Source organism: Gossypium hirsutum, chromosome D04, assembly GCF_007990345.1.
Source record: "Gossypium hirsutum isolate 1008001.06 chromosome D04, Gossypium_hirsutum_v2.1, whole genome shotgun sequence".
Lineage (NCBI taxonomy): Eukaryota > Viridiplantae > Streptophyta > Magnoliopsida > Malvales > Malvaceae > Gossypium > Gossypium hirsutum.
This window is the reverse complement of record NC_053440.1, coordinates 17,780,514-17,786,513: the sequence shown is the minus strand read 5'-3', so window position 1 is coordinate 17,786,513 and position 6,000 is coordinate 17,780,514.

Below are 6,000 nucleotides of genomic sequence, written 5' to 3'. Positions count from 1 at the left end.
AGTGAAAATATGTTAAAGTTAATCGAAATTGCACTGTAGACTAAGCTTTGAACCAGCTATTTCATTTGATTAACCAAACGCATCTCACACAATGATTTCAACATCAGTCAATGCATAGTATCCAGGGACACTATTATGTCCATGTGTCTGTGTCCTCTTTTAATGAGTGCTGTCAGAGCCAAGCCTTTGAGCTCTTAGAAGAAGCCACACTTCCACTCACATAAGTAGATCCCATCAAGAGTGTTCCCGTAATTATAAAACTAGCATATTTATGTTATGGGTCCATTAAGAATACATTACTCATCCTTCCCTTATCATTACGGGTACCTAGCACTTTAATATTAGGATGAATTTATTTATAGTGCTAAAAGTCACATACTAATGATGTACTTTGTCTCATTGAACTCAAGACTTGACGTTATACCAAGATTTGAGTTGAGTTTCCATCATAGGTGACTCTAATTAATGGGCTTGAGTCTCATCCCTTTTGAGGTCTTGCTGACTATATCTCTAGCAAGACTTTTTGTCAAATGATCTGCCAAAATTTCACTTGACCTCACATTATTAATAGCGATCACTCCATTAGAGATTAATTGTCGAACGTAGCCATGACTTAATCCAATGTGTCTAGACTTTTCATTATATACTTGGTTATATGCCTTTGCTAGAGTAGTCTCACTATCACAACGGATAGATATAGGTGAAATTGGCTTAGGCCATAAGGTCCATCACAAAGAAAATTTCTTAACCATTTTGCTTCATTAGATGCAGCGGCTAATGCAATAAATTTTGTTGCCATGGTGGAATTAGTAATACATGTTTGTTTCTTGGAACCCTAATAAATGACTCATCCACCAAGAATGAAGATCCATCCACTAGTAGATGTATGATCTTCCAAACTTGTAATCCAACAGTATATGCAATATATGGTATTGTACAAGTCATTATGTACATAAGACAACCAATTAGACTTGCATATTTCAATTAATCAATTTTCCTACCAGCATTATATACTAATTTTATTTAAGGATCCATAGGTGTAGATGTTGGTATACAATTGAAAAGATCAAACTTTTTAAGCACACTTTCAGTGTAATGTGATTGTGATAAAGCTATAGTACTTTCCTCTTGAGTTATTTTAATCCTAAGAATAACATCTACTACACCCATATCTTTCACAACAAAATTATTTGACAAGAATTACTTTGTGTTTTCTATTTGTTCCAAATCTGTGCAAAAAATGAACATGTCATCTACATATAAGCAAATTATGACACCTTTTCAATTTTCAAATTTGCTATATATGTTGTAACACTCTGAATTATTTAATCTTATTTTTGTGAAATCTGTCATAAATGAATAAATGAGTATCAACTTTAGTGGTTAAATGATATGGGTGTGTGTTTGGGTGTGTGTTTAAGGTATTGAGTTGAAGTCCCACTTTCTGGATAATTCTGTTATTTTGATCCTATCCTTATCCCTGTTGGGTGGGCTCATGTTATATTTTTGGTGGGTGGGCTCATGTTATATTTTTGGTGAACTTATATCAGAATAAGCCTGCTAGTTCAAGTGGTAAGGTGTTAGCTTGCCTCAGGGTCTTGTGTTCGAACCCCCGTGTGAGTAAAGGATGTTATTTTTGCTTCAGTTGTGTGATAGAGGTTTGGTGGAAGTGAAATTATAAGGTGGTTAGATATGGTTAGCGGGTAGGATTTTGTGGGATAATGTTGGTTAGTGGGTTAGTGGGGAGTTGAGGGATTTAGTGGTTTTTGTTTTTTTATTTTTTTTCTTTTCCCCAAAATTCCTTTCCACACTTGACTTTTTTCTTTTCTCTTTTCCCAAACTTTTTTTTTTCCAAATGTTTTTGTTTTTCTATCTTTCTTTGTAAACTTTTTGTTTCTTATTTTCTTTGAATTCTGTTCGCGAAAGATTCGTTCAAATCGTTGCGTTTTGGTTCCATGTTCCTTGTTCAGATTGTGGTAGGTAAGTGTTCTTTAATTTCGTGTAATAGTCTGATGTGTTAATGTTGTGAATTCTTGTGGTAGGTGTTAATCAAGGGGATCAAGTTTCGTCTGCGATCGTGTAGTGTGTTGGACTGTCGTAACTGTTTTGGTAAGTGATCGAGCCTTTCAATTAGGTAAAACTTTCAAGTATGACAATTGGGGTTTTGGTAATTTGGTGTTTAGGTACTTAGAATTAATAGTTTGAATGATGTTTTTAGGTTTCGGAGGTCTCGAGATTGTTATAACATAAAAAATGAGCCAGGTGTGTAACGAAAACACAAAAAAATAATGTTTGGCGAAAGCCAAAAAATTCCATGTCGACGCCACACGGGCATGTGCCCGACCATGTGGTCGGCCGTGTGCGACAGATGGTAGTGTGACCGTGTGGATCACACGACCTAGGCCGATTTAGGCGTGTAGGCCTACACAGGTATGCACACACAAGCGTGTGGGCCACACGGGAGAGGCCAATTTGGGCATGTGGGCCCAAAATTCAGTATTTTTCCCTAAGGTTACACATGTCATTCTAATTGACTGTGGGCCTTCTATAGGGTCGATAATGGCACAACAAACCCTAATGCATGAAATCTGATTCTGAAATACTGGTTTAAGTAGTATGAAGTGCAATATGTATGATATGTTTGTTCTATATAAACGTATGTAATATTTGTATTTGAGCATGCGGGACATGTTGTCTCTAATATATCTGTTTATCTATTATCTGTATCTGTGTATAGGGTGAGATTTGTATATGTAGAGAAAGTATTCTGTGAGGTGACATTTCGTCGATATACTGGCATCATAGTTGCAACCTATTCTGATAAGTGTCGTATAGAGACTACGTGGTGTGTAGGGATGAGTGAGTGTTTTATACCCCCACGTAGTGTGATGGGATGGTCGGAGTTGGTGTGTAGAGGATGGGGGATAGGACCTTGCATATTTGCATGATTCTGATATGATCTAACTCTGTTAATGACTTATGTCTGCTTCTGTTCTATTATGTTGGAAACCTGACTTATATGCATGTATGTTTCCATTGAGTTACACATTGAATTTTTGAAAACTCACTTCTATTTTCTGTTCTGTTCAGGTAATCCTCAAGCATTGGTGGGTCGGTGCGACAGAGGCTCAATAGTGACCACTAGTTCGTGAACTGCTTTTAAATTACGATTTTATTTAAATTTTTGGTTTTTCTTGAGAGTTTTGTAATTTTGGGACTCTCTGAACTTTTGGATTTCTTTTGGATTTTGCTGTTGGTTTTGGTTTTGATTAAGTTTTTTGCGATGCACAACAAATAATTTTACAGAAATAACAATTTCACGTAAATAAATGTTTTAGAAAATACAACTTGGTTTTCAAAATATAGCGACTCTTAAGATTTCTGCTGCAAAATATGTTTTTCTAAAAGGAGAAACTATCGATGGTTTCAGTAATGAATATGATAATAAATGTGTTTTATAAACTATGGATTCCTTTTTAGCAATAAACTACACGAGATTCTTAACACGATAAGATTAGATTCGAAACCCTTCTTTGCAACAGTTCTAGATTTGGCCATAATGTCTAGGTCAGGTTTGGGGTGTTATATTTAGTGGTATCAGAGCCAAGTTGCAAAACTCGAGATGTGAATTTTGGGTTCAAAATTGTATTGTAAAAAAACTGATTTTCAAACAAAGTTTGTTTCTTTTTTAGTTAAGTATGTGGTACAGCGAGTCTCTGGCGTCGATCTTGTAAGTAATTCTAGACTTAAAAATAATGTAGTTAGAACTATCTGAAACTATATTGTGTTAGTTAGAGACTAAAACTTCTTATAAATGTCTGAGCATAAAACAATTGTTAATAAACACTGAAATTGATGCATAAAATTTTGTAATGTAGATAAAACAGTAATTACGATGAGTACTCGTGGAATGCGTGACCGTGGTACTCGTGGGCGCGGCAGGTACCATAGAAGGACTCGAGCTGAGTCTTTCTAACTGTGCAGTATGCCAAATCTAGATTCGAGCAAGACTCCGGCTACATCTACTACTAAGACCGGTCTAAAAGTCACTTGACTGGGGACGACGCACCGTCTCAAGCCATACTTATAGTATTGAAGAGGGTCGCTGGACCGTATTTTGGATCTGGAGACCGGGGGTCAGTAACTAAATGAATCGGGTCTAATGAAGTTAAACTATTTAGGGGCATCACTGAAGTTACCCCTACTATGGTCGAATACTGGTTGGAGGCCACCGAGAGAATAATGAATGATATTGACTGTACTCTTGAGCAAAAACTGAAAGGTGTAGTTTTTTTGCTTTGCAACAAGACATATTAGAGGTGGTTATCAGTTGAGGAGGGTACTCAATCGAATCGTCTTACTTGGGATTACTTCAAGACCGTCTTTCAGGGGAAATATGTGGGCGCGAGCTATGTAGATGCTCGTAGGCGTGAGTTCATGAATCTCACGCAAGGAGATAGGTTTGTGGCTGAGTATGAGGCTGGATTTCTGAGACTGAGCTACTACGCTCGAGGGATGGTGGCATCTGAGTATGAAAAGTGTGTTCGTTTCGAGGATGGTTTAAGGGACAGTCTGAGGGTTTTGATCTCTCCAGAGAGAGAGCGAGAGTTCACCGTTCTGGTAGACAAGATGAAGATCGCCGAGGAGGTTAAGCGCGTGGAGCACCAAAATCGGGATTGAGAGATGGGTAAGAATAAGAGGGATTCAAAGCCTTTTAATTTTGCTCAGAGGCCTAAGAAACGAGCCAGACCTGATGGGCTTTCTAGAGTGAGAGTTCCAATTGCTTCTACTGGGGTTCAACCATGCAGCGATTGTGGTAGGCACTATCCAAAAGACGTTGGAGGAGATTGGGGGCATGTTTGCATTGTGGGTCAATGGATCATCAGATTAGAGAGTGTCCACAATGTTCTGATCAGATACAAGCTACGGTTCTGGGTTTTGTTCAGCCTCAGAGAGTAGTACAGCAGCCGTCTAAGGGCCGTGGTTCTACTAGAGGTGGTAATGGTTTGGCCAGAGGATAGAGAGCACCAGACAGGGGTGCTAATCAGACTGAGGTGAGGCAACCTACGCTAGTATATGCTACTCGGTGCCAAGAGGACAGAGACGCCCCTAATGTGATTACAGGTACGTTCTTTATTTTTGATGCCTCGTATACTACTTTGATAGATATAGGGTCAACACACTCCTATATAGCTAGTTTTGTCTTTGGTAATTTAGGGATTCCTGTTGAAAGTACTTTGGATGAGATTTCTGTATGGAGTCCACTGGGTTACTCAGTTCGGGTAAACAGACTGTATAGGAATGTTTCGCTGGAAGTACAAGAGGTTGTGTTTTCGAAAAATCTGATGGAGTTACTATTTGGGGAATTTAATTTAATTCTGGGTATGGACTGGCTAATAGAGCACCGAGTCAGTTTGGATTGCGCGACTAAGAGGGCCGTTCTGAGAATCGTGAGTGATGTAGAAGTTGTGGTGATCAACGAGTGTAGGGATTACTTATCTAACATAATCTTCATTCTAGTGGCCAAAAAATTAGTTCGAAAAGGGTGTGAAGCATACCGGGATTACCTCTGAATCAGAAAGTTGAGTTTGGCACTAAGCTTCTACTGGTACAGTTCTATGTCCATCGCTCCTTATCGAATGGCATCGAAAGAGCTTACGGAGCTTAAGGCTCAGCTTCAAGAGCTTCTAGATCTTAGGTTCATCCTTCCTAGTGTGTCTCCGTGGGGGGCGCCGATTTTGTTCGTAAAGAAAACAGACGGTACCATGAGGATGTGCATCGACTACCGACAGTTAAACAAGTTAATTGTGAAGAACAAGTACCCTCTTCCGAGGATTGACGATCTGTTTGATTAGTTTCATGGGGCTTTAGTATTCTCGAAGATAGATCTTCGCTCTGGGTATCACCAACTTAGGGTTAAGAAAGTTGATGTTCATAAGACGACTTTTAAGACTTGTTTTGGGCACTACGAGTTCTTAGTCATGCTCTTTGGTTTGATGA